The 27,560-nt window shown below is 36.6% G+C and overlaps 1 long non-coding RNA gene across 1 annotated transcript in view; it reads right to left on the bottom strand.

The window, feature by feature from the left end:
- Positions 1-11,744: 11,744 nt before the first annotated feature.
- LOC116739107 overlaps positions 11,745-27,560 on the bottom strand; it is a 39,296-nt gene continuing 23,480 nt past the window's right edge. Inside the window, exon 4 of the long non-coding RNA XR_004345462.1 lies at positions 11,745-13,529. This is a non-coding gene — a long non-coding RNA (uncharacterized LOC116739107). The remainder of the gene's footprint in view (positions 13,530-27,560) is intronic.

Below are 27,560 nucleotides of genomic sequence, written 5' to 3'. Positions count from 1 at the left end.
AAACAGGCTGAGACACATATTAACTATCAAAAATTAAATACAGAGAAAAAATATTAAAATAAGCAAGGGAAAAGCAACAAATAAAATATCAGGGAATCCCCATAAGATTAACAACTGATCTTTCAGCAGAAACTCTGCAAGCCAGAAGGGAGTGGCAGGACATATTTAAACTGATGAAAGGGAAAAACCTACAACCTAGATTACTCTACCCAGCAAGGATCTCATTCAGATACTACAGAGAAATTAAAACCTTTACAGATAAGCAAAAAATAAGAAAATTCAGTTCCACTAAACCAGCTTTACAAAAAATTACAAGTCCTAAAGGAAATGTTATAGTCAGGAAACACAAGAGAATGAAAAGACCTACAATAACAAACCCAAAACATTTAAGAAAATGGTAAAAGGAACATACATATTGATAACTACCTTAAATGTAAATGGCTTAAATGCTCCAACCAAAAGACATAGACTGGCTGAAGAGATATAAAATAATACCCATGCATATGCTGTCTAAAAGAGACCCACTACCGACTGAAAGTGAGGGGATGGAAAAAGATATTCCATGCAAATAGAAATCAAAAGAAACCTGGAGTAACAATTCTCATCAGACAAAATAGACTTTAAAATAAGGACTATAACAAGAGACAAAGAAGGACACTACATAATGATCAAGGGATCAATCCAAGAAGAAGATATAACAATTGTAAATATTTATGCACCCAACATAAGAGCACCTCAATACATAAGGCAAATGCTAACAGACATAAAATGGGAAATAGACAGTAACACAATCATAGTAGGTGACTTTAACACCCCACTTTCACCAAAGGACAGAACAACCAACATGAAAATAAATAAGGAAACACAAGCTTTAAATGATACATTAAAGAGGATGGACTGAATTGATATTTATAGGACATTCCATCCAAAAACAACAGAATACACTTTCTTCTCAAGTGCTTATGGATCATTCTCCAGGATAGACCATTTTGGGTCACAAATAAAACCTTGGTAAATTTAAGAAAATTGAAATTGTATCAAGTATCTTTGCTATGAGACTAGAAATGCTATGAAAGAGACTAGAAAATAATTACAGGAAAAAATATCTGTATAAATTAAAAACACATGGAGGCTAAACAATACACTACTAAATAACCAAGAGATCACTGAAGAAATCAAAGAGGAAATCAAAAAATACCAAGAAACAAATGACAATGAAAACATGATGATCCAAAACCTATGGGATGCAGCAAAAGCAGTTCTAATAGGGATGTTTATAGCAATACAATCTTACCTCAAAAAACATGAAAAATCTCATATAAACAACCTAAATTTACACCTAAAGCAATTAGGGAAAGAAGAACAAAAAAACACAAAGTTAGCAAAGGAAAGAAATCATAAAGATAAGGTCAGAAATAAATGAAAAAATAATGAAAGAAACAACAGCAAAGATCAATAACATTAAAAGCTGGTTCTTTGAGAAGATAAACAAAATTGATAAACCATTAGCCAAACTAATCAAGAAAAAACGGGAAAAGACTCAAATCAACAGAATTAGAAATGAAAAAGGATAAGCTACAACTGACACTGCAGAAATACAAAGGATCAAGAGAGATTACTACAAGCAACCATATGCCAATAAAATGGGCAACCTGAAGAAATGGACAAATTCTTAGAAAATCACAACCTTCCGAGACTGAACCATGAAAAAATAGAAAATATAAACAGACAAACCACGAACACTAAAATTGAAACTGTGATTAAAAATCTCCTAAATAACAAAAGCCCATGACCAGATGGGTTCATAGGAGAATTCTATCAAACATTTAGAGAAGAGTTAACATCTACTCTCTCGAACTCTTCCAAAATATAGCAGAGGGAGAAACCCTGCCAAACTCATTCTACAAGGCCACCTTCACCCTGATACCAAAACCAGACAAAGATTTCACAAAGAAAGAAAACTACAGGCCAATATCTCTGATGAAGATAGATGCAAAAATCCTCAAGAAAATACTAGCAAACAGAACTCAACATCACATTAAAAGGTTCATACATCATGATCAAGTGGGGATTATGCCAGGCATGCAAGGATTCTTCAATATATGCAAATCAGTCAATGTGATACCCCATATTAACAAACTGAAGGATAAAAACCATATGATAATCTCAATACGTGCAGAAAAAGTTTTTGACAAAATTCCACACTCATTTATGATAAAAACTCTCCAGAAAGTAGGCATAGAGGGAACCTACCTCAACATAATAAAGGCCATATATGACAAACCCACAGCCTACACCATTCTCAATGGTGAAAAACTGAAAGCATTTCCTCTAAGATCAGGAACAAGACAAGGTTACCCTTTCTCGCCTCTATTATTCAACATGGTGTTGGAAGTTTTAGCCACAGCAATCAGAGAAGAAAAAAGAAATAAAAGGAATCCAAATTGGAGAAGAAGAAGTAAAACTGTCACTATTTGCAGGTGACATGATACTATACATAGAGAATCCTACAGATGCTACCAGAAAACTACTGGAGCTAATCAATGAATTTGGTAGAGTAGCAGGATACAAAATTAATGCACAGAAATCTCTTGCATTTCTATATACTACTGATGAAAAATCTGAAAGAGAAATTAAGGAAACACTCCATTTACCATCTCAATAAAAGAATAAAACACCTAGGAATAAACCTACCTAAGGAGACAAAAGTACTGTGTGCAGAGAGCAATAAGACACTGATGAAAGAAATTAAGGATGATATGGACAGATGGAGAGATATACTATGTCCTTGGATTGGAAGAGTCAACACTGTGAAAATGGCTATACTTTCCAAAGCAATGTACAGATTCAATGCAATCCCTATCAAACTACCAATGGCATTTTTCACAGAACTAGAACAAAACATTTCATGACTTATATGGAAACACAAAAGACCCCAAATAGCCGAAACAATCTTGAGAAAAAAAAAAATACAGAGCAGGAGGAATCAGGATCCTGGACCTCATACTATACTACAAAGCTACAGTAATCAAGACAGCATGGTACTGGCAGAAAAACAGACATATAGATCAATGGAACAGGATAGAAAGCCCAGAGCTAAACCCATGCACATATGGTCACCTTATATTTGATAAAAGAGGCAGGAGTATACAATGGAGAAAAGACTGCCTCTTAAATTAATGATGCTGGGAAAACTGGACAGCTACATATAAAAGAATGAAATTAGAACACCTCCTAACACCATACACAAAAATAAACTCAAAGTGGGTTAAAGACCTAAATGTAAGGCCAGACATCATAAAACTCTTAAAGGAAAGCATAGGCAGAACACTGTATGACATAAATCACAGCAAGATCCTTTTTGACCCACCTCCTAGAGAAATGGAAATAAAAACAAAAATAAACAAATGGGACCTCATGAAACTTAAAAGTTTTTGTACAACAAAAAAACCCAAAAACAAGATGAAAAGACAATCCTCAGAATGTGAGAATATATTTGCAAATGAAGCAACTGACAAAGGATTAATATCCAAAATGTACAAGTAGCTCATGTAGCTCAATATCAGAAAAACAAACAACCCAATCCAAAAATGGGCAGAAGACCTAAACAGACACTTCTCCAAAGAAGGTATACAGATTGCCAACAAACATATGAAAAGATGCTTAACATCAGTAATCATTACAGTAATGCAAATCAAAACTAAAATGAAGTATCACCTCACACTGGTCAGAATGGCCCTCATCAAAATATCTACATTAAATGCTTGAGACGGTGTGGAGAAAAGGGAACCCTCTTGAACTGTTGGTTGGAATGTAAATCAGTATAGCCACTATGGAGTTCCCTTAAAAAACTAAAAATAATACTACCATATGACCCAGCAATCCCACTACTAGGCATATACCCTGAGAAAATCATAACTCAAAAAGAGTCATGCACCATGATGTTCATTGCAGCACTATTTACAATAGCCCAGACATGGAAGCAACCTAAATGTCCATCAACAGATGAATGGATAAAGAAGATATGGCCCATATATACAATAGAATATTACTCAGCCATAAAAAAGAAACAAAATTGAGTTATTTGTTGTGAGGTGGATGGACCTAGAGTAAAGTAAGTCAGAAAGAGAAAAACAAATACTATATGCTAACACAGACGTATGGAATCTAAAAATAAAAATGGTTCTGATGAACCTAGGGGCAGGACAAGAATAAAGACATGGACGTAGAGAATGGACTTGAGGGCACAGGGAGGAGGAAGTGTAAGCTGAGTAGCATTGACATATATACACTACCAAATGTAAAATAGATAGCTGGTGGGCAGCAGCTGCATGGCACAGGGAGATCAGCTCGGTTTTTTATAACCACCTAGAGATGTGGGATAAGGAGGGTGGGAGGCAGATGCAAGAAGGAGGTGATATGTGGTTATACATATGCATATAGCTGATTCACTTTGTTATACAGCAGAAACTAACACACCATTGGAAAGCAATTATACTCCAATAAAGACATTAAAAAAAAAAAAGAAAAAGAAAAGGGATCTCAGATTATGGCCCACCTTGGTTCATACCTTTCCTGACCCCAGTGTGTCATTTCCTTTGTGTGATTCATACATGCAGCCATGACTGACATTGGCTGGAGGCAACTGCATGCCCACTAATCACAGCCAGCACCTTTATTTCTTCTCTCGCATAAGACCCAAGATAGACTCATTATCTAGAGGTATCCACAGACATTTTACCACAGTGTGGCTCTGCCAACTGCTGCCTGGCTCCAGGATAAAATAGCCATCATATTCATTGTGTAACTATCTCTATTACAATTAAAGTTGAAACTGTTATTCTTTGTTATTTTGCTGAGCCTTCATGCCTTTTACCTTGGCTTTCCACCTAATCCATTCTTCACCTTCTTGGTAAGACCTCTTGTATTTACTGGCACAACTATATGTATGTTCACAAGGCAAATTGGAGTCAACTGCAAATAAAAATACACAGCTTCTATAAGATCAGATAAAGGCTCTATAACAATCAGTATCTAACTAAACATATCTTCTTATACTAGTTACTCATTTACATTGAATTTTATGTCAAGCAAACTGCTTATAATCATATTTTTCCTTTTTCCAGCATATTCTCATGGGTAATAAACCCAAAGCACAGAGAGGTTTGGTGACTGAGCTTACATCACACAGCAAAGTATCTATGTCATCCATCCATCTCTCCAACAAAACTTCCTTTACATTTTTACATTTTTACTACTCCTGTCTTTACTCCACAATGTCTCTTCCCTGACACACTACAAACATATTTTTCCTCAATTCTAAAGCATCATTGATGTTTAAATGTTCAATCAATTTAAATGTAGTTTTTTAAGGCTAATGGGAGTTAGAAATACATTTACTAAGTTAAATGTACACTTTCAATAGTCATGCACATGTGGATTCAGATGAAGTTAAATGTCAAAATCCAGTAATTTGTATGTTACAATTAAAAAACTGTACATCCTGATCCTCATAACTACCAATCTTTCAAGGCCAAGTTCAAATGTCTGCATATCCAGAAGAATTTCCTCTTGGCCTCACCTGGAAATGACTTCTCTGTCCTTAAAAATGCAATCACATTTGCTTATTTATTCCTTACCTGACATTTAATTGCACTGCTTATCTAGCCAGGTTATGCTCCTTTCATAGGAACGTTAGCATAGAAGATAGAATGGCTTACATCCCTAAGCAGTCTTACATGAATGCAATAGGCACTCAATAAATATCTCTTGCCTGTCTATGTAGAAACAAAATGTTAGATTAATTTCTGCTAGTTAAGTAAACAAATATTTTGCTTACACAATGTCATAGGTCTTTTCTACTGATGTGACTCTTTGGGTACCGTAAAGATTTGGTCATGCCAAAGCCTTTTTTATTGGTTACTGTTCCTTATGTTCTCATAATACATTTGGATTCTCACAGGTAAGCAGGAATTGTAAACTTAGAGTTAGTTCTAATCAGATTCCTTTTCATCAGAAGGTAAGACATGTCTTCCTTTTCCATCAGAAGGTAAGACATGTCTTCCTTTCAGAGGGCTTCCCTTTAATCCCAAGAGGGTAGTGAGCAGAGGGAAAGCTTTGATCCTGTACTGCAGCCTCAGAAGGAAAGTGGAAAAGAGAAGTGAAGGCTCAGTCCTGGTTCATAGAACTTTATCCAAATGGGGGAAAACATTGCCTGTCACATCCTTAAGGTGACTCATCTCCTTTTAGCCCCACAAATGGACTAGACCACTTGACTTTCCAAGTTTTCAAATCTGGCTTTACCAGTATGTTGTCTTTTATCTTTCAGTATTTCTACTAGTAACCACTTCTTGAAGTTGTTATTGTAACTTGCTCTAGCATCATCATTCACTTGGACAGTTTGGGTAGAAACAAGATAGTTGAGCTTTTTTAGTGCATAAAAAAGAGTAAATGAGAATTCTAAGACTTGAAGTGAAGATACATGGACCTCTCCCTGGGTTTAGTTGAGTGCATTTTAGTTCATGAATTTTGTATCATGTGGTGTTCACTTTCCTCTTTCTTTTTGATACTGCTTGTTCCATATCAACCCAATCCTGACTGCCCCCAGTGCTCCTGCTATAACTAATATTCTCAGCACCTTTGGTGAACTTGTTGTTTAGTAGTTAAATGGGCATCTGTCAGTAAGTATCTCAGAGGTGGAAAATATTCTCCCTTTTTTACTCTTCATCATGTCCCTCCCCTGCATCCCGGCTCACCTACCTCCCTTGGCTAGCTAATGTAATAAACGTAGTCTTGTAAATGATTCTGATTACTACTGCAATGATGCTTGCAATGCATTGTAGGAGTCTCCAGTGTATTCACATAAAGGTGAACTTCAGGGAGAATCATTTTGGATAAGGAGCTAATTCTCTTTGTCCTCAGGTCCCACTTCATCCAGCAGTCCATGGATCTGTCCTGTTATGGATGGAATAGAAGGGAAACTACAGCTCAGACCTAGTCTAAGTCAGACAGCAGAGAAGTTACATTCTCAAGCAATGGCATGTCCTCAATATTTATATGTACAAAGGGAAATACATTTATTGTTTTTCTGCAAGTTGTTAAAGAAGATATTTATAAAGTTATAAAAATTTTTTTGCCATGTCAATTAGTCATTGCCCTGCCCCTAAGTACTGCAGCTGTCCACTCTGCATTCCTTAGTGAAAACTGCTACTAATACATTCCTAATTTACTATTTTTTGAAACAAATCACAATTTATAATTGTTGTCCTTTTAGTATTTCATGTGTCTAACTTCTACTCGCATTCATTGACTCATGAAATTTTAAGGCTGGTAGGAACCTATAGATCATTTAGTTCAACTTCTTCCTTTCATAAACTAAAATAGCAGACATATTAAGTGGTCTGTTAATCACCTGCTAGCCAAATAAATAAATCAGGATGCAAACTAGTGAATAGAGTGCTGGGTCCAGTACAATTACTCAATATCATTTTCTTTTTAAGCATGTTTTCTTTAAGAAGTTGCCTTTAATGATTCCATATATAATCTTACTTCAAATATTTGAATAACTTTCTGCTTCCTATCCTTCTAAAATTTACAGGTTATTGCAAATATTAATGGAAAAGAATTCCAAACTTGGATACCAACTTGTTTGAAGATAAAACAATCTACATATTCATGCTGGCTTTGATAGCCTGGCATGTCTCCAGCACACAGTAAACAGACGGATACAGAAGACCTTTATTACAGATGCTGCATTTAGCAGGGTGGTATCTAATACATTAGAGATGTCTTCCCAAGTTTCTCCCTGTTAAAATAATTCATAATGATATCAAGGTCAGTGCAAGCTGAGGCTATTTGTTCTGAAGATACCAGACATGCAAGGTAAACCTCCTAGGAGACTATTACAAGCCATCAACAAAACACCCGCTAGGGGTGTAAATTTTCATTCTCTCTGTAAATCTTCAGCTTACATCTCTCATGGCAACCTCTGCCCATTCATACCCAACACTTTCTGACTCAGTCCTTGCATGGACTTCAGGACAGAGCATTTACCATATAATTTATAAAGCTGTTTAGGACTCAAATCCACTTAAGAATTTCTGCAAAGCTAAAAAATAAATATTTCTTCCATTATCCAAATATGAGAGGCCAGACTCAAGACATCAGACCTTTTCACTCAGAAGAGTCAAAGAAAAGGATATGAAATAATTGGAGTAGGCGTACTAAAACCTGTTTTCCAATCTCCTTGAGGAAATTAATTTTTATATCCTTATAAGTTGGAGAAAATTAAATCCATTTGATAAACATAATGGGATATATCCTTGTTCCAGGTTTGGATCCTCCAGGGCTGTATTTATTTTAAAACTTTAAAAATCAACTGTAACCATAGGTATTTAATAAGCATCTGATATTGCATGTGGGAATATATTTCCTATGGGAATGAAAATATATGCACATCTTCTAAAAATATTGATATGTATAGTTTATATATGTGTGTTATGCATATGTGTTGGAGTTGACTATTCAATTATCTCTGTAGATAAGATAATACACATGGCACTAAATCATCCGTGAGACTCTGAGAGGAGGGTCAGGAAGGTGTGAACAGTGGTGAGGGTAGCTTGGTACCCATTCTATGACCAACCTTATGTAGAGAACAAGCCAGCTATAATTAACTGTAAGTAATGGGCAGAAAAATTGTTTTCATGATGTGCCTTGTAAGACCAGGGAGACTCCAGGTGACAAAGTTTAGCATAGAGCTGGGGTTCTAGAAAGCTATGCTGCCCCCCACACCCATCCCATTCTGTGGTGTGATGCCTGAAGGATGAGTAATGGGTGAATTGTAGCAGTGTTGGCATAGTTTAAGCACTTTGCAGTTTGGGGGGCAGAGATGCACCAAAAGCAGGAGCAAGATGGGCAGAGGCAGCCCTGCTGAGGCTCCATCCCCAACTGAGGGCCAGCAGATGCATAGGTAAGAGGCAAGGGGAGATATTTGATAGGGAAGTTTGTGAATGTATTTGAGGCACCTCTGTGAACTCCCCCAAATGACTGGGGAATATTTTGATTGTGTTGGACCATGAATTCATGACCTGATTGGTAATCCACAGGCAGTTCAAGAGGACCAGATTTTTCCCAGTAATTCCAGTCCTCATTCTTCCTTCCCTTGAGTAGTGCTTAGAAATTGTATCAGTAATGTTGTTTGGCATGCTCTCTGAGACCCCTCTCCATTTGTTTCTGCCTATATAACTTCACCCTCAAACCATCTTTAAATTGTGACTTTTAGTTTTATTTTTAGTAACTAAAGCACATTATACAGTTCTAAATGTATCAAAAGGTAGTGAAGAGTAATCCTTCCCTTCTTTCCCTTTACCTCCTCAGAAGCATCTACTATTAACAGTTTCTTACGTGTTCTTCTAGAGAAATGCTATGACTATCATAGACTGTTTAATGTCTCTTGAGAGAACCATGTACCATATTCCTTAGAAATGACCCAAGCACATGCACGGTGCTCAAAATATATGTATTGATTAATTGAAAAGATAAATTGTTTCTGTGTTTGTCAGGATTGTAGAATCCCAAGGATGGATAAAACCATATAGATGACAATACTGACCCCAGACTCTCAGGGGATACACATAACTATACACATCAACACACAGCTCCTATGCTTCTGTGGGTAAAGAGTTAACACTGCTGGGGAATTCAAGATAAATTATGCTATGGAGAGTAACAGACCCTGAAAAAGGAAGCTGAGCTCTGGCATTTTACACCTTGCAGAGGCAAATGCTTTGCAATGTGTATTAAAAGCAGTCTTTGGGATAAAGATTTGGCAAGTCACCCAGAATTCTTAACTTTCCCACCACAGCAAAAATCTCATTATGTATAACCTTTTAAATGGGACCAGAGAAACATTTTCAACTTGATTCTCATTGACCACAACATTTACCAGGAAGTACAGTCCAAATGGAGACAAAATGTATATTATTTTTGCATTGGACATGTAGTGCCAAGAGCACTGTTTCACTGTCCCTTTCATTCAAGAACCAAGTAGCTAGCTCACACTCTCTCTTTCTTTCTCTCTCTCTCCCTACTTCCATCACACACACACACACACACACACACACACACACACACACACACACACATATCCTAGAGGCCTTTTATACACTAGCTGGGCAATAATTCTTGCAAGCATGGCCCCAGTATGAAGGTTCACCACTCAGTCTGACCACAGTGGATGTAGTAAATTTTAGTTCTTATCTCCTGGGGGCCCTATAGGGCAAATGTACTTAAAAACATACAAAGCCAAACCCAAGATATTTTGTGATGATAGTTTTTATCATTGTTTGTGAATTTATCTTGTCTACCACCCTAGATTATCTCAGATGCACATGCTAGTTTATAGATAAACCTAGTTTTTTGTTCTAATGTTTGAGTTGTCATTACATTCTTTCACTTATAATAACCTTATAGACTACTACCAGCTACTTTGTCCAGGCTTGGTGCTAGGTGCCGTGAATTAATATTCAAGTCATCACCACAAAAGTCCCATAAGAGATCTGATTATGACCATTTTACACACTAAGAAACCAAGAAACAAATAAGGCCAGTTGATATAATTATGATGTAGTACACAAGATAGAATCTGTATTCAATTCTTCTAACTCCAAGAAAGAAAGGGAATTGATAAAATTAAATCCCTATTGTGTGTGAACCACTGAATGTGTGAGTGTATCTCTTCATAAGCAGACATATATGTACACATATCTTTCTTTTAATGTATGTAATGTTAGTCATCTTTTCATCTTAAACTTTTGTACTGATTCAATATAGAAAGATAATTAGATGTTTTGACTTTTCTTGTTTCCTTCGATAACCATTTGGATTAGTAGGTAAACTAAGGCTGAAAGAGCTCTTGGAGTGGTAGATTATAAGATTATGTAAACAACACATTCTTCAACAAATTCTTATTTAGTGTGCACCATTTACTAGGCAGCTAATAGTGGGAAATGCTGAAGATTCAATCTTGAAATAAAAGCAAAACACCTGTCCTCATAGAGCTTCTGGTCTGGAAGGGTTGGACTGGGAACTGGCAAATATTTTCTGTAAAAAAACAGATAACAAATATTTTTGGCTTTGTGGGCCATATGGTCTCTATTGCAAATAGTTAGCTCTACCCTTGTAGTGCCAAAACAGCCTTGGAAAATGTGGGAAAGAATGAGTGTGGTTGGGTTCCAATAAAAAGATAGTTACGAACATTGCATCTTAGTTTCATATAATCTACATGTTTTATAAAACATTATTTTTCTTTTGATTTTTTGAACATTTAAAAATATAAAATGCAAACATACTTTCCCAACATGATAAAGTCCATCGATGAAAAAACCCACAGCTAATATCATTCTCAATGGTGAAAGATGGAAAGATTTCCCACTAAGATCAGGAGCAAGACAGGGATGCCCATTTCATTATTGCCATTCAACATTATACTGAAATTCTACTCAGAGTAATTAGGCAACATAAAGAAATAAAATGTATCCAGATTGGAAAGAAAGAAGTAAATCTATCTCTCCTCTTAGATGCCATGATTCCATGTATAGAATATCCCAAAGAATACACATATCAAAATCTGTTATAAAGTTATAATACACAAATTCAGCAAAGTTTCAAGGCACAAGATCAACACACTTAAAAAATTTGTTATGTTTCCATATACCAGTAATGAACAATCCAAAAAGGAATTTAAGAAAACAATTATATTTATAATAACATTCAAAAGAATAAGATACCTAAGAATAAATTTAACCAAGGATGTAAAAGTCTGTGCGATGAAAACTACAAAACTGACAGTATAACAAAAATTATACTGGCAGTAATAAAAGAAGATCTAAATCAATGGAAAGATATCTTGTGTTCATGGAAGACTTAATATTAAGAAGTCAAAACTACCCAAAGTGATCTACTGATTGAAAACAATTCTTACCAAAATTCCAGTGACCATTTTTTCAGAATTGGAAAATCTAATCCTCAAATACATATGGAATTTTAATTTGTCCTAAATAGCCAACAAAATTGAAAAAAGAACAAAAATCACACTTCCTGATTCCAAAACATCACAAAACTATAGTAATAAACAGTGTGCACAGTACTGGCATTAGGGTAGATATATAGAAAAGACCAGTGGAATAAAAGTAAGAGTCCAGAAATAAATCCATACATCTATGACCAATTGACTCAATAACTCAATAACAAAATGATAAACAACCTAATTTAAAATGAGCAAAAAACCTGAAGGGCCAAAGACCTCTTTATCCAAAAAGGCCAATAAGCACATGAAAAAATGTCAACATCATTAGTCATTTGGGTAATGCAAAACAAAACCACAATGAACTCCCACTTCACACCCACTTAGATGGCTATAATATATATACATATATATATATTTGAGAGGATGTGGAGAAATTGAAACTCTAAATCACAGGCTTTCCAAATCAAAAAGCATTTTATAGACTATTGGATTTTAAATTTTATTCTGTAGTATTTGGGTAAGGTTAGAAGGCCTTGTTGGTGCATCAGTGGCTGTAGGAGAAGAAAAGAGGCAGGGGGGAAAAGAAAGCAAAGGAAAAGAGACAAGACTCTGGGTCCTTTACCCTATTTTGCTTAGATGAGATATCCTTTGCCCTAGGTGATGTAGGCCATCCTTGCTGAGTTCTGATTTTGTTTTTCCTTGTCAAGAAAAAATATATATATATATATATTTATGAATATGTGTATGTGTGTGCATATTAAATATATATGTATACATTATTGCAATTATCTCATACATAGGTGTGAAAATTTAGTATGGAACAATGGGTTTCAGCCTCAGCCATTATGCTCACCACTGGCACATTTAAGACATATGGAAAATGATATGCCAGGTCAACATACTTGGTCTGGGTTGGCCTAAGCATTGTTACACACATTCCTCAGGCGATTCTCATGGGCAGTCTTGGATGGAGACTCCTAGCAGATGCCATGGCACTCTCAGGAATATGAACGGACATGGTCGAGGAAGGCATCCCAGACTCCAGGAACACCAACCTGAGCTTCAAAGTCTAACAGTTTGCAGAGAGACCGGGAAAGAAAGAAGAGGTAGTCTGGAAAGAGCTTTCTGAACCAAGGAACAGATCTGGCAACACAATGTTCATTTGAAGGATAAAGCCAGTGGTTTTGACAAAAGGAGAGCAATAGCACAGGGAAGAAACACAGGCTTTGAACAGTAGATAGGAGTGGCATTTTTTAAACAGCATTTTAAAATTACAGCCATAATACCACTCTCTTCAAAAACCTGTGCTATGAAATTCTTGTAGAGCAACTGTTCTTCCATTGGAAGCTCTGATTTCCATTTTCTTCCAATGTTTTTTACAGAGCCAGGTGCCTGCGGATGACTTTCTTCCAGTCCCATGGTGATTTAGGGACTTGGAATAAACACAGGACTTTAGTTTCCTGTCTGGCACTTTTCATAGGCATGACATTCATTTTGAGATCTAAAAAGAAAAACAAAATAATAGGAGCTATAAATTAAACTCTTCCAGAAAACTGGCTTGAAAGGAACATGCAGCTGATAAATATGTCAAGACATAAACATTATTTTTTTCTATTCAAATGAAGTGAAAGTTACAGAATTTCTTCAGTAATTTCTAAAATTAGAGTAAATCTATTTTTTTTGCTATGAGTTTCAGTACTCTAAAGAAGCTTCCAAAGAATGAAAAATAAAATTATATATGATTTGACATTAAAAATTCACTCATATTGTTCAAAGTACCTATAGATATTCTTTCTACCCTAGAGACGTTGGAACGTTCAAGATAGTACCATCATAATGGACAGGGAGAGGATCTTATTCATGGATTTCTTCTGATAAATCTACTTTTTAAAAGTGTAACAGATGGGACTTCCCTAATGGTCCAGTGGGGAAGACTCCACACTCCCAATGCAGGGGGCCTGTGCTCCATCCCTGATAGGGGAACTAGATCCCACATGCCATAACTGAAAAGATCCTGCATGCCACAACTAAAACCCAGCACGGCCACAATAAATAAATATTTTAAAAATTAAAAAAAAAAAAGTCTAACAGAAATCATGCATTTCCCCATGATGGAGTTGCACAGAATTAGCTCACTTTAGTTACTTTTGCTTAGGCTGGAATTTTATCATTTCATTGTCCAGATAATCCATTCAGATATTTTTTATGTTTTTAAGTTACCTAGAAGTTCTGGTTATTTGTTGATGCCATCCCAGATGTGTGGGGTAACAGGGAAATAAAATAAGGAAGGGTGTCTTTGGTGGTTAAAAAGCCTGGATAATGGTTATAACTATGCATAGTTCTTTGTAAATTCTTGTATGTAAATGGTTGGACTATAAAAACTAAATTTGACTTTAGTTTTAAATTCAAGCCTCTTTGGAAATTGTGAGATGGCTTTATAACCATGCAATGACCCTTTCAAATCTGAGAATCAAATCTGAGGATACATACTAAAGTTCCTAAAAATGAGGGCTTCTGAGGTATTATATGTTGGTCTCAGAAAAATGAATCATAGGAAATTCACCATAGATGATACCCAGGGATATCATGGGAACCACAGGAAATCCCTAGCATAAAACTCTATTAGGTCATACTCAGTCACCTGTCCATTCATTCATTATGAACAACTTTCAGGCCCTTCTAGATCATAGTTATTCTGCTATGCTCCCAGGGGTACAAAATTGCAACACACATTGGCTGTCCTTGAGTTCACAGCCTCTAGGAAGTCTGATGTTGTTCATTTAGTTCACATATCACAGTATTCAAATCTTGCTGACATAAATTACTGGAGTTTTAGGATGGTAAAATTAACTAGAGCAAAGCAGAATTTGAGTCCTAAAGGAAATGAGAGACTAGAAAGTGAATTGGAGAAGTGACACACACAAAGATTAACAAAGGTGGGATTCATCAGAAAGAATGAACCAAAAATTTTCAGATCTGAGAACTCACACAACATATCTTTCTTGAACTAGTAGTATTTGCGACAGTGCTTAGACTTTTAATTTTGGTCTGTTGTTCTAAAACTATTTATTATTGTGGATGGCATTTTTCTAGAACCTGGAATTGAACTAAACCTAAAATTATTGACTAAACATAAAAACACATCATGCGAAGTTTGATATGGTAGACAGAACACCAGGCAAATGTGACAGAGGAGAGGTCAGCAGTATAAGCTTTGTGCTGTGGTTGAGTAACTTCACCCTGCATGGCCTGAGCTGGAATTTAGTTTAACTAAATGTTCTCAAGAATTGCATATACTTTATCCAATGAAGGTAGAAAAAGTAGAAGATTGACTCACTATCCATAGCCCAAATCTGGTCACTTGATAAATGTTCAATCAATATAAAGTAGTATCAAACAGTTGTGAATGTACTTAGAGGAATTATATCAGACTAATTATGTAAGATGTGCAAACAAAATTTTCCAGTTCTGGCCTCCAAATCTAGTCAAAATGTTATGAACTCCTTAAAGGATAAACTAATATTCTGTTTTTCTACTAGACTGTACGAAGTCAGGGAAATGGCCTTAAATATTTTAGAAATATTTGAAAGAGCAAAGAAAATTTTCTGGTTTGAAGCATAGTTGTATTTGAATATTAAGCTAGCCAGAAGTCTCACTCCTTGGGCATTCTAATGATTTTAGTTTTAGTTCATGTAGATAACTTATGCTTAACTCTGCTCCGATAAAAATAGAATATTTTGTTATTTTGGAAGAAGGCAAAGTGGTTGATAGAGACTTAACTCTATGCACTAATTGTGGAAGCAAATTCTTCAGCAGAGAGTTCAATACGCCTCTTATTTGCCAAGGCAGATGAGGCATATGGGTAAGTTATCAATGATCTATCTCATCATTTAATAAAACTAGGAACATTTTTCATTCACGGCTGTGAGAATTCCCAAGAAGTTTTGTGAAAGTTTACACTTTGGGGAATGTATTTCCAGAGACCACTCCTATATACCTTCCTAAATTCATCAGCAGTCCACTCTGCTTCAGGACTGCAGAATAAAAGATTATCATCTCCTGGGGTGGGGTTTATAGGTACCAGGGCAGACAGACACATAGGCCAGACCCATCACCTCGCAGTCAGATCAGAGGTGTCAGTCCCCCATCATCTTTCTCTTTGACAATGTGGAGGACAATTTTGCACTTGATCTTTGGAGAAAATTCAGTTGGTGCAACTTCCCTTTATTTCTCTCTAGTGCTCTGCTCAAGACCTTCAACACACCACTGATTGGAGAAACAAGACTTGTAAAGGAATAGAGCTTATCACCTAATGAAAGAGAAATGTAAACAAACAAACAAGTAAACATTTTGTCACCATCAAAGAAAAGGAAAACAAGCTATAGGCATTTCCTGCAGCGGCAAGAGCAAAGCCAGGTGAAGGTCACTCCCCAGATCTTAGTTTTGCTTTAAAATCTGTGTTTAATTGTTAGTCAAAATGAACTGTGGGCAGAACAATTAGTTGTATCTATATGAGATCTAAGCTGTAATTATTTGTTATATTAATCATGGCTAGAGTGAGAATTAGTAACGAACATTAAGTGAATTTTTCTGAAACGGGGGAAAAATATTTTCTGATGCATCTGATTAAAAAGAGGGCACCACAGCTGGCTGGTAAAGCTGGAAGGGGCAGAACCTTCAAGCTTTGCTATCTATTTACTGAGAAATATGGATCCAGGTGATCTCCTGTCACAACATTTGTGTTTTGTATCAAAATGGCAAATCTGTGTGCAGGCTCCTCAGCACAGGTAAGGGAGGATGCTGGACAATGGATGTCATCTAGTAATTCAGTTGGGCCCTCTAATGTCAATTTTACTCAGTTTTTGTTTGTCTCCTTTATGTATTCTATTTCTCTGTTTTCATGATGACAAAGATGTTATCAGAGAAATCCCGGGAAATGGGGAAGAAGAGGCCCAGAGGCAAGTTCATTAGATTAGTATTTATTTCTGCACAGTATTCTGAAAGGAGTAACTGGACATTTGGCATTCATCTAATCACTCATAGCTAACATCCAATGCCTCAAAGCTCTGCAATCTGTCCTCTTTTTAAATTAGAAATATAAAGAATTTTGGGGGGTACTTGGGGGAGGAAACAAAGCATAAATGTGGTGACTGTGATAGTGTGGGCCACAATGTTTGATAATGTGACACATTTAACCAGTCACATATGTAGAGCTGTTATAGGCCCAAACAGCTCTACCTTGCTGATTCCAGTGAAAAGTTTTAGACAAACTCAGCGTTCTTTTGCTCATTACACTGACCTGTCAGAAATGACAACTTGGCCCAGTCTGGTTATTCCATGCTGACAGGGTACCATTCGGGCTTCACGGCAATAATGTTAGCTTTTAAAGGTACAATGTACTTAAGGAAGCTCATTTCTATGATTTGGCCAAAAACAGCCATTTTCCTTGTCAATGGTGAGGAATGCCTTAGTTTTCTTTAAATTAGGAGTCATTTTTATGGAGATTGTTCCTAGGAAAACATGCAGACAGGAGAAAAGCTATTTTTTGAAAGGTTTTAAATTTAGCCTACTGAGCAATGGTGTGATTCCCTGGTGGTGTGTTGAAGACAGCCGGGGATGCTGTGCTCTGTCCAAACCATACTTCAAAACTACCAATAATGCAAGAAATAAAACTTCAATTTGGACATGAAGAGTATGCACCATCCCCTGCAAGCAAAGAGTGGTGAGTTGGAAACGATTTTCTATGCAGTTTGGGACATATGCAGATTCTGTGCAGAATCTGGAGCAAGGCCAAAGTGACAATATGACAAAGTGCTATACTTCTGGCCCAGAAGCAAATTTCTCCTTAGGTTTCCCCAGGAAGAAGAGACAGAGAGAATATTAAGGCTAGCATTGGTCTTTACAATTCATTCAGAGTAAATGTAAAGAAAACTGGTGATGAACTACTAAATTGGAATAGGAGACAGGAAACAGAAGTAAACTGACACTTCTTTCTTTGACTTTTCCCATTAATACAATGTTGTATTTGTGTCCACCCATATGCCAAGTTCTTGGCAGGACTGGAATTATATTTTGACATTCAAATTAGAGTTGTATTTATTACTTTAACAAAAGTAGATAGATAGATAGATAGATATGTAAATCCATAGATAGATACATAGAAAGAGTTGATTTTGTATCAACTAGGATGTGTAAGCCATGTTCACCAACACTAGTGCATTCAAATTCAACTCTACTTGCCTCATGTTTTGTTTTTGTTTTTGCTCCCTGTTTCAAATTCCCTATTTCATTCTAGGACTGACTGATGTCAATGTCTAATCAACTTCTCTGGCAAGTTACACTAAGGATTCACAGAAGACTATGGAAGCACAGTGTTTTTTTTGGTTTGGGTTTTGTTTGTTTGTTTGTATCTTTTTAAATACCCACTCTCTATTTTAACATACAAAAACATTTGGGTGGTCTTTAATTTACATTCACATCATACTCAGACTCTAAGTTTCTGAATATGGCTACCCAACTATTTCCATGTGAGGAAATGTGCGTTGATCCAAAACACCATTCCAATCCCTATGCTTTCTTCTATTTTTCTTATGTTACGAAACTAGAATTTTCCCAAATATACATGACCAAAATATATGAGTCAAAATTTCCACAAATACACATACTAAGATTAAATTACCTGGATAAATGAAGGTAGATTTAATCTGTGGAATAAGTGTTGTGAATAATTGTACTTTTTATTATTTGGACCTAGTAATCAGTCAATCAATACATTTTTATTAAGCAGTCAGTACTCTTGTGCTACAGCAAAGAGTATATTATCCTCAAAATGTTACAATTATGTAGGGAAGGCTACACTGAAATATAGCAAATACAAGAGGAAAACACTGATGAATAGGTGCCTATGTATGCTATAGACATCTAAGAATTATACGGGGTTAAAAAAAAAATGTAGAGGAGGATAATGGTGTTAGTGACTGCCCTAAAAACACAAGTAGATTTGCAAATGTGTACTCAGAAAGACATTTCAGGAAAGAGCTAGTGTGAGTAAAAATTCATGCAAGTTGTGTCTGGGGAGAGGGAATTTTTGTTGATGGGAACTATTACAGTTGTGAAATAGAAAATACTGGAAGGAAAATTTGGAACCTCCCTGTAGGGAGCATTGAACGATAGAAAAAAAAGGTTAGCAGTACCTTTTGCTTTATTGCATTAAAGTTGATGTACAATAGTATGCTGGTTTTAGGTGTATTGCGTAGTGATTTGACATTTGCATGCATCATGAAGTGACATCCATGGTAAGTTTGGTAACCAACCATCTCCATACAAAGTTATTACAAAGTCATTGACCATATTTTTATGCTGTGTATTACTCATCATGACTGATTTATTGTGTAACTGGAGGTTTGTACCTCTTAACCCCCTATAGCTATTTCACCTTCCTCCCCTAGCCCCCTCTTATCTGGCAACCACCCATTCATTTCTGTATCTATGAGTCTGTTTTCATTTTGTTTTGTTTGTTTTCATTTTTAGATTCCACATATAAGTGGAATCATGAGATATTTGTTTTTCTCTGATATATCACTTAACATAAAACCTAGATCCATCCATGTTGCTGCAAATGGCAAGACTTAATTTTCCTTTTATGGTTGAGCAATATTACATTGTATGTAGTATATACCACATCTTCTTTATCCATTCATAAATCAATGTACACTTAATTGGTTTCCATATCTTGCCTATTGTAGATAATGCTGCAATGAACATTTGAGTGCATATATCTTTTTGAATTAGCATTTTGTTTTCTTTAGATAAATACACAGAAGGAAAATGACAGGATTGTACGGTACTTTTTTAAATTTTTTGAAGAAGCTCCGTACTACTTTCCATAGTGGCTGTACCAATTACAATCATACCAGCAGCACATGGGGTTCTCCTTTTCCCACATTCTCCCCAACACTTATTTATTTTCTTTTAGATGATAGCCATTCTGACAGGTTTAATGTAGTACGTGGTTTTGATTTGCATTACTCTGATGATTAGTCATGTTAAGCATCTTTTCATGAGTCTGCTGGCTATTTGCATGTTTTCTTTTGAAAAACAATATCTATTCATGTCTTCTGTCCATTTCTTGGTTGGGTTATTTGGTGTTTTTTTTTGCTATTGAGTGTATAAGTTCTTTGGATAGTTTGGATATTAATCCTTTATTGAATGCATAATTTGTAAATAATTTTTCACATACAATAAGATGCTTTTTCATTTTGTTGATAGTATTCTTCACTGTCCAGAAGCTTTTTAATTTGAAGTAGTCCCATTTGCTTATACTTGAATTTGTTTTTCTTGTCTGAGGAGACATATTAAAAAATATTGTTAAGATTGATATCAAAGTGTGTATTGCCTATGTTTTCATCTAGGAGTTTTATGGTTCCAGGTCTTACATTTAAGGTTTTGTTTTTTTTTTTAACATCTTTATTGGAGTATAATTACTTTACAATGGTGTGTTAGCTTCTGCTTTATAACAAAGTGAATCAGTTATAAATATACATATGTTCCCATATCTCTTCCCTCTTGTGTCTCCCTTCTTCCCACCTTCCCTATCCCACCCTGCTAGGTGGTCATAAAGCACCGAGCTGATGTCCCTGTGCTATACGGCTGCTTCCCACTAGTTATCTATTTTACATTTGGTAGTGTATATATGTCCATGACAATCTCTCACTTTGTCATAGCTTACCTTTTCCCCTCCCCATATCCTCAAGTCCATTCTCTAGTAGGTCTGTGTCTTTATTCCCATCTTGGACCAGTTTCTTCATGAGCTTTTTTTTTTTCTTCTTCGATTCCATATATATGTGCTAACATATGTTATTTGCATTTCTCTTTCTGACTTACTTCACTCTGTATGACAAACTCTAGGTCCATCCACCTCATGACAAATAACTCAATTTCGTTTCTTTCTATGGCTGAGTAATATTCCGTTGTATATTTGTGCCACATCTTCTTTATCCATTCATCCTATGATGGACACTTAGGTTGCTTCCATGTCCTGGCTATTGTAAATGGAGCTGCAGTGAACACTGTGGTACATGACTCTTTTTGAATTATGGTTTTCTCAGGGTATATGCCCAGTAGTGGGATTGCTGGGTCATATGGTAGTTCTATTTTTAGATTTTTAAGGAACCTCCATACTGCTTTCCATAGTGGCTGTATCAACTTACATTCTTACCAACAGTGCAAGAGGGTTCCCTTTTCTCCACACCCTCTCCAGCATTTACTGTTTGTAGATTTTCTGTTGATGGCCATTCTGACTGGTGTGAGATGATATCTCACTGTACTTTTGATTTGCATTTCTCTAATGATTAATGATGTTGAGCGTTCTTTCATGTTTGTTGGCAGTCTGTATATTTTCTTTGGAGAAATGTCTATTTAGATCTTCAGCCCATTTTTGGACTGGTTGTTTGTTTTTCTGATATTGAGCTTCATGAGCTCCTTGTAAATTTTGGAGATTAATCCTTTGTCAGTTGCTTCATTTGCAAATATTTTCTCCCATTCTGAGGGTTGTCTTTTCATCTTGCTTATATTTTACTTTGCTGTGCAAAAGCTTTTAAGTTTCATTAGGTCCCATTTGCTTAATTTTGTTTTTATTTCCATTTCTCTAGGAGGTGGGTCAAAAAGGATCTTGCTGTGATTTATGTCATAGGGTGTTCTGCCTATGTTTTCCTCTAAGAGTTTGATAGTGTCTAACCTTACATTTAGGTCTTTAATCCATTTTGAGCTTTTTTTTTGAGTATGGTGTTAGGGGGTGTTCTAAGTTCATACTGTTACATGTACCTGTCCAGTTTTCCCAAAACCACATATTGAAGAGGCTGTCTTTTCTCCACTGCATATGCTTGCTTCCTTTATCAAAGATAAGAGGACCATATGTGCGTGGGTTTATTTCTCGGCTTTCTATCCCATTCCATTGATCTATATTTCTTTTTTTGTGCCAGTACCATACTGCCTTGATTTCTATAGCTATGTAGTGTAGTCTGAAGTCAGGGAGCATGATTCCTCCAGCTCCGTTTTTCTTTCTGAAGATTGCTTTGGCTATTCGGGGTCTTTTGTGTTTCCATACAAATTGTGAAATTTTTTGTTCTAGTTCTGTGAAAAATGCCAATAGTAGCTTGATAGGGATTGCATTGAATCTGTCGATTGCTTTGGGTAGTAGAGTCATTTTCACAAGGTTGATTCTTCCAATGCAAGAACATGGTATATCTTTCCATCTATTTGTATCATATTTAACTTCTTTCATCAGTGTCTTATAATTTTCTGCATACAGGTCTTTTGTCCCCTTAGGTAGGTATATTCCTAGATATTTTATTCTTTTTGTTGCAGTGGTAAATGGGAGTGTTTCCTTACTTTCTCTTTCAGATATTTCATCATTAGTGTATAGGAATGCCAGAGATTTCTGTGCATTAATTTTGTATTCCGCTACTTTGCCAAATTTATTGATTAGCTCTAGTAGTTTTCTGGTTGCATCTTTATGATTCTCTCTATATAGTATCATGTCATCTGCACACAGTGACAGCTTTACTTCTTCTTTTCCGATTTGGATTCCTTTTATTTCTTTTTCTTCTCTGATTGCTGTGACTAAAACTTCCAAAACTATGTTGAATAAGAGTGGTGAGAGTGGGTAACCTTGTCTTGTTCCTGATCTTAGTGGAAAATTTCACCATTGAGGACAATATTGGCTATGGGTTTGTCATATATGGCCTTAATATGTTGAGGAAAGTTCCCTCTATGCCTGCCTTCTACAGGGTTTTGATCATAAATGGGTGTTGAATTATGTCAAAAGCTTTCTCTGCATCTATTGAGATGATCATGTTTTTTCTCCTTCAATTTGTTAATACGGTGTATTACATTGATTGATTTGCGTATATTGAAGAATCCTTGGATTCCAGGGATAAACCCCACTCGATCATGGTGTATGATCCTTTTAATGTGCTGTTGGATTCTGTTTGCTAGTATTTTGTTGAGGAATTTTGCATCTATGTTCATCATTGATATTGGCCTATAGTTTTCTTTCTTTGTGACATCTTTGTCTGGATTTGGTATCAGGGTGATGGTGGCTTTGTAGAATGAGTTTGGGAGTGTTCCTGCCTCTGCTATATTTTGGAAGAGTTTGAGAAGGATAGGTGCTCGCTCTTCTCTAAATATTTGGTAGAATTCGCCTGTGAAGCCATCTGGTCCTAGACTTTATTTTGTTGGAAGATTTTTAATCACAGTTTCAACTTCAGTGCTTGTGATTGGTCTGTTCATATTTTATATTTCTTTCCAGTTCAACCTCAGAAGGTAGTGCATTTCTAAGAATTTGTCCATTTCTTCTAGGTTGTCCATTTTATTGGCATGGAGTTGCTTGTAGTAATCTCTCATGATCCTTTGTATTTCTGCACTGTCAGTTGTTACTTATCCTTTTTCATTTCTAATTCTATTGATTTGAGTCTTCTGCTTTTTTTTTCTTGCTGAGTCTGAGTCTGGCTAATGGTTTATCAATGTTGTTTATCTTCTAAAAAAACAGCTTTTAGTTTTATTGATCTTTGCTATCATTTCCTTCATATCTTTTTCAATTATTTCTGATCTGATCTTAGGATTCCCTTCCTTCTGATAAGTTTGCGGTTATTTGTTCTTCTTTCTCTAATTGCTTTAGGTGTGAGGTTAGGTTGTTTATTTGAGATGTTTCTTGTTTCTTAATGTATGATTGTATTGCTGTTACCTTTCCTCTTAGAACTGCTTTTTCTGCATCCCATAGGTTTTTGGTCATCATGTTTTCATTGTCATTTGTTTCTAGGTATTTTTTGATTTCCTCTTTTATTTCTTCAGTGATCTCTTGGTTATTAAGTAGCGTATTGTTTAGTGGCCATGTGTTTGTATTTTTTACAGTCTTTTTCCTGTAATTGATATCTAGTCTCATTGTGGTAAGAAAAGATACTTGATACAGTTTCAGTTTTCTTCAATTTACCAAGGCTTGATTTGTGACCCAAGATATGATCTATCCTGGAGAATGTTCCATGAGCACTTGTGAAGAAAGTGTATTCTGTTGTTTTTGAATGGAATGTCCTATAAATATCAATTAAGTCCATCTTGTTTAATGTATTATTTAAAGCTTGTGTTTCCTTTTTATTTTCATTTTGGACGATCTGTACATTTTTGAAAGTGGGGTGTTAAAGTCCCCTACTATGACTTTCTTACTGTCGATTTCCCCTTTTATGGCTGTTAGTATTTTCCTTATGTTTTGACATGCTTTTATGTTGGGTGCACAAATATTTACAATTGTTATATCTTCTTCTTGCCTCGATCCCTTGATCATTATGTAGTGTCCTTCTTTGTCTCTTGTAATAGTCTTTATTTTAAAGTCTATTTTGTCTGATATGAGAATTGCTACTCCAGCTTTCTTTTGATTTCCATTTGCATGGAATATCTTTTTCAATTCCCTCACTTTCAGTCTGTATGCATCCCTATGTCTGAAGTGTGTCTCTTGTAGACAGCGTATATATGGGTCTTGTTTTTGTATCCATTCAGCCAGTCTATATCGTTTGGTTGGATCATTTAATCCATTTACATTTAAGGGAATTATCAATATGTATGTTCCTATTACCATTTTCTTAATTGTTTTGGGTTTGTTATAGTACGTCTTCCTTCTCTTGTGTTTCCTGCCTAGAGAAGTTCCTGTAGACTTTGTTGTAAAGCTAGTTTGGTGGTGCTGAATTTTCGTAGCTTTTGCTTGTCTGTTAACGTTTTAGTTTCTCCATCAAATCTGAATGAGATCCTTGCTGCATAGAGAAATCTTAGTTGTAGGTTTTTCTCTGTCATCACTTTAAATATGTCCTGCCACTCCATTCTGGCTTGCAGAGTTTCTGCTGAAAGATTAACTGTTAACCTCATGGGGATTCCCTTGTGTGTTTTCTGTTGTTTTTCCCTTGCTGCTTTTAATATATTTTTTTGTTTTAATTTTGATAGTTTGATTAATATGTGTTTTGGCATGGTTCTCTTTGGATTTATCCTCTATGCGACTCACTGTGCTTCCTGGGTTTGATTAACTATTTCCTTTCCCATACTAGAGATGTTTTTAACTATAATCTCTTCAAATATTTTCTCAGTCCCTTTCTTTTTCTCTTCTTCTTCTGAGACCCCTGTAATTCGAATGTTGGTGGGTTTAATGTTGTCTCAGAGGTCTCTGAGACTGTCCTCAGTTCTTTTCATTCTTTTTTTCCTTATTCTACTCTGCAGTAGTTATTTCCACTATTTTATCTTGCAGGTCACTTATCCATTCTTCTGCCTCAGTTATTCTGCTATTGTTCCCTTCTAGAGAATTTTAAATTTCATTTATTGTTTTGTTCATTGCTGTTTGTTTGCTCTTTAGTACTTCTACATCCTTGTTAAATGTTTCTTTTTTCCCCTCTATTATATTTCCAAGATTTTATGTCATCTTTACTATCATTATTCTGAATTATTTTTCAGGTAGACTGCCTATTTCCTCTTCAGTTGTTAGGTCTGGTGGGTTTTTGCCTTGGTCCTTCATCTGTGATGTGTTTTTCTCTCTTCTCATTTTGCTTAATTTACTGTGTTTTGGGTCTCCTTTTCGCAGGCTGCAAGTTCGTAGCTCCCATTGTCTTTTGCGTCTGTCCCCAGTGGCTAAGGTCGGTTCAGTTGCTTGTGTAGGCTTCCTGTTGGTGGAGACTATTTCCTGTGTTCTGGTGGATGAGGCTAGATCTTGTTTTTCTGGTTGGCAGGTCCATGTCTTGTGGTGTGTTTTGGGGTGTCTGTGGCCTTATTATGATTTTAGGCAGCCTTTCTGCTAATGGGTGGGTTAGTGTTCCTGTCTTGCTAGTTGTTTGCCATAGGGTGTCCAGCACTGTAGCTTGCTGGTTGTTGAGTGAACCTGGGTGTTGGCATTGAAATGGAGATCTCTGGGAGATTTTCGCCATTTGATATTACATGGAGCTGGGAGGTCTCTTGTGGACCAGTGTCCTGAACTTTGCTCTCCCACCTCAGTGGCACAGCCCTGACCCCTTGCTGGAGCACCAAGAGCCTTTCATGCACACCACTCAGAATAAATGGGGAAAAAATAGAAAGAAATAACGAAGATAAAATAAAATAACATAAAATACAATAAAAGAATGTTATTAGAATAAAAAAATAATTATTAAGAAAGAAAATTGTTAAAGTAAAAATTAAAAAAAAAAACAACAACAACAACAAAAAAACCGGACAGACAGAACCCTAGCACAAATGGTAAAATCAAAGCTGTACAGAGAAGATCACACACAGAAGCATACACATACACACTAACACAAATAGAAAAAGTGAAAAAAAAAATCTTTGCTCCCAAAGTCCACCTCCTTAATTTGGGATGACTCATTTTCTATTCAGGTATTCCACAGATGCAGGGTACATTAAGTATACTGTGGAGATTTAATCCACAGCTCCTGAAACCGTTGGGAGAAATTTCCCTTTCTCTTCTTTTTTTTGCACAGCTCACAGGGTCAGCTTTGGATTTGGACACGCCTCTGTGTGTAGGTCACCTGGGGCGTCTGTTCTTCACTCAGAAAGGACGGGGTTAAAGGAGCAGCTGATTCAGGGGCTGTGGCTCACTCAAGTCGGGGGGAGAGAGGGGTATGGATGCCCAGCAAGCCTGCAGAGGCAGAGGCTGGCATGACATTGTATCAGCCTGAGGCGTGCCATGTGTTCTCCCAGGGAAGTTGTCCCTGTATCATGGGACCCTGGCAGTGGCGGGCTGCACAGGTTCCCAGGAGGGGAGGTGTGGATAGTGACCTGTACTTGCACACAGGCTTCTTGGTGGCTGCAGTTGCAGCCTAAGCCTCCCATGCCCGTCTCTGTGGTCCACGCTGATAGCTGTGGCTCACACCCATCTCTGGAGCTCCTTTAAGCAGTTCTCTTAATCCCCTCTCCTCATGCACCAGGAAACAAAGAGGCAAGAAAAAGTCTCTTGCATCTTTGGCAGCTCCAGACCTTTTCCCAGACTCCCTCCCAGCTACCTCTGGTGCACTAGCTCCCTTCAGGCTGTGTTCATGCAGCCAACCCCAGTCCTCTCTCTGGAATCTGACCTACGAATCCCGAGCCTCAACTCCCAACCCCCATGTGTCCCGGTGGGTGAGTAGACAATCTTCTTGGGCTGATGCATGCTGGTCAGCACTGATTTTCTGTGCGGAAATCTGTCCACTTTGCCATCTGCACCCCTGTTGCTGTGCTCTCCACCATGGCTCCGAAGCTCCCCCGCCTCCACCACCCGTGGTCCCTACTTGCAAAGCGGCTTCCTAGGGTGTGGAAACCTTTCCTCCTTCACAGCTCCCTCCCACTGGTGAAGGTCCCATCCCTATTCTTTTGTCTCTGTTTTTTTCTTTTTTCTTTTGCCCTACCCAGGTACGTGAGGAGTTTCTTGCCTTTTTGGAGGTCTTCTGCCAGCATTCAGTAGGTGTTCTGTAGGAGCTGTTCCACATGTAGATGTATTTCTGATGTATTTGTGGGGAGGAAGGTGATCTCT

This window comes from Phocoena sinus, chromosome 14 (genome assembly GCF_008692025.1).
Source record: "Phocoena sinus isolate mPhoSin1 chromosome 14, mPhoSin1.pri, whole genome shotgun sequence".
Taxonomy (NCBI): Eukaryota; Metazoa; Chordata; class Mammalia; order Artiodactyla; family Phocoenidae; genus Phocoena; species Phocoena sinus.
This window is presented reverse-complemented; position numbering and strand designations above follow the sequence as displayed.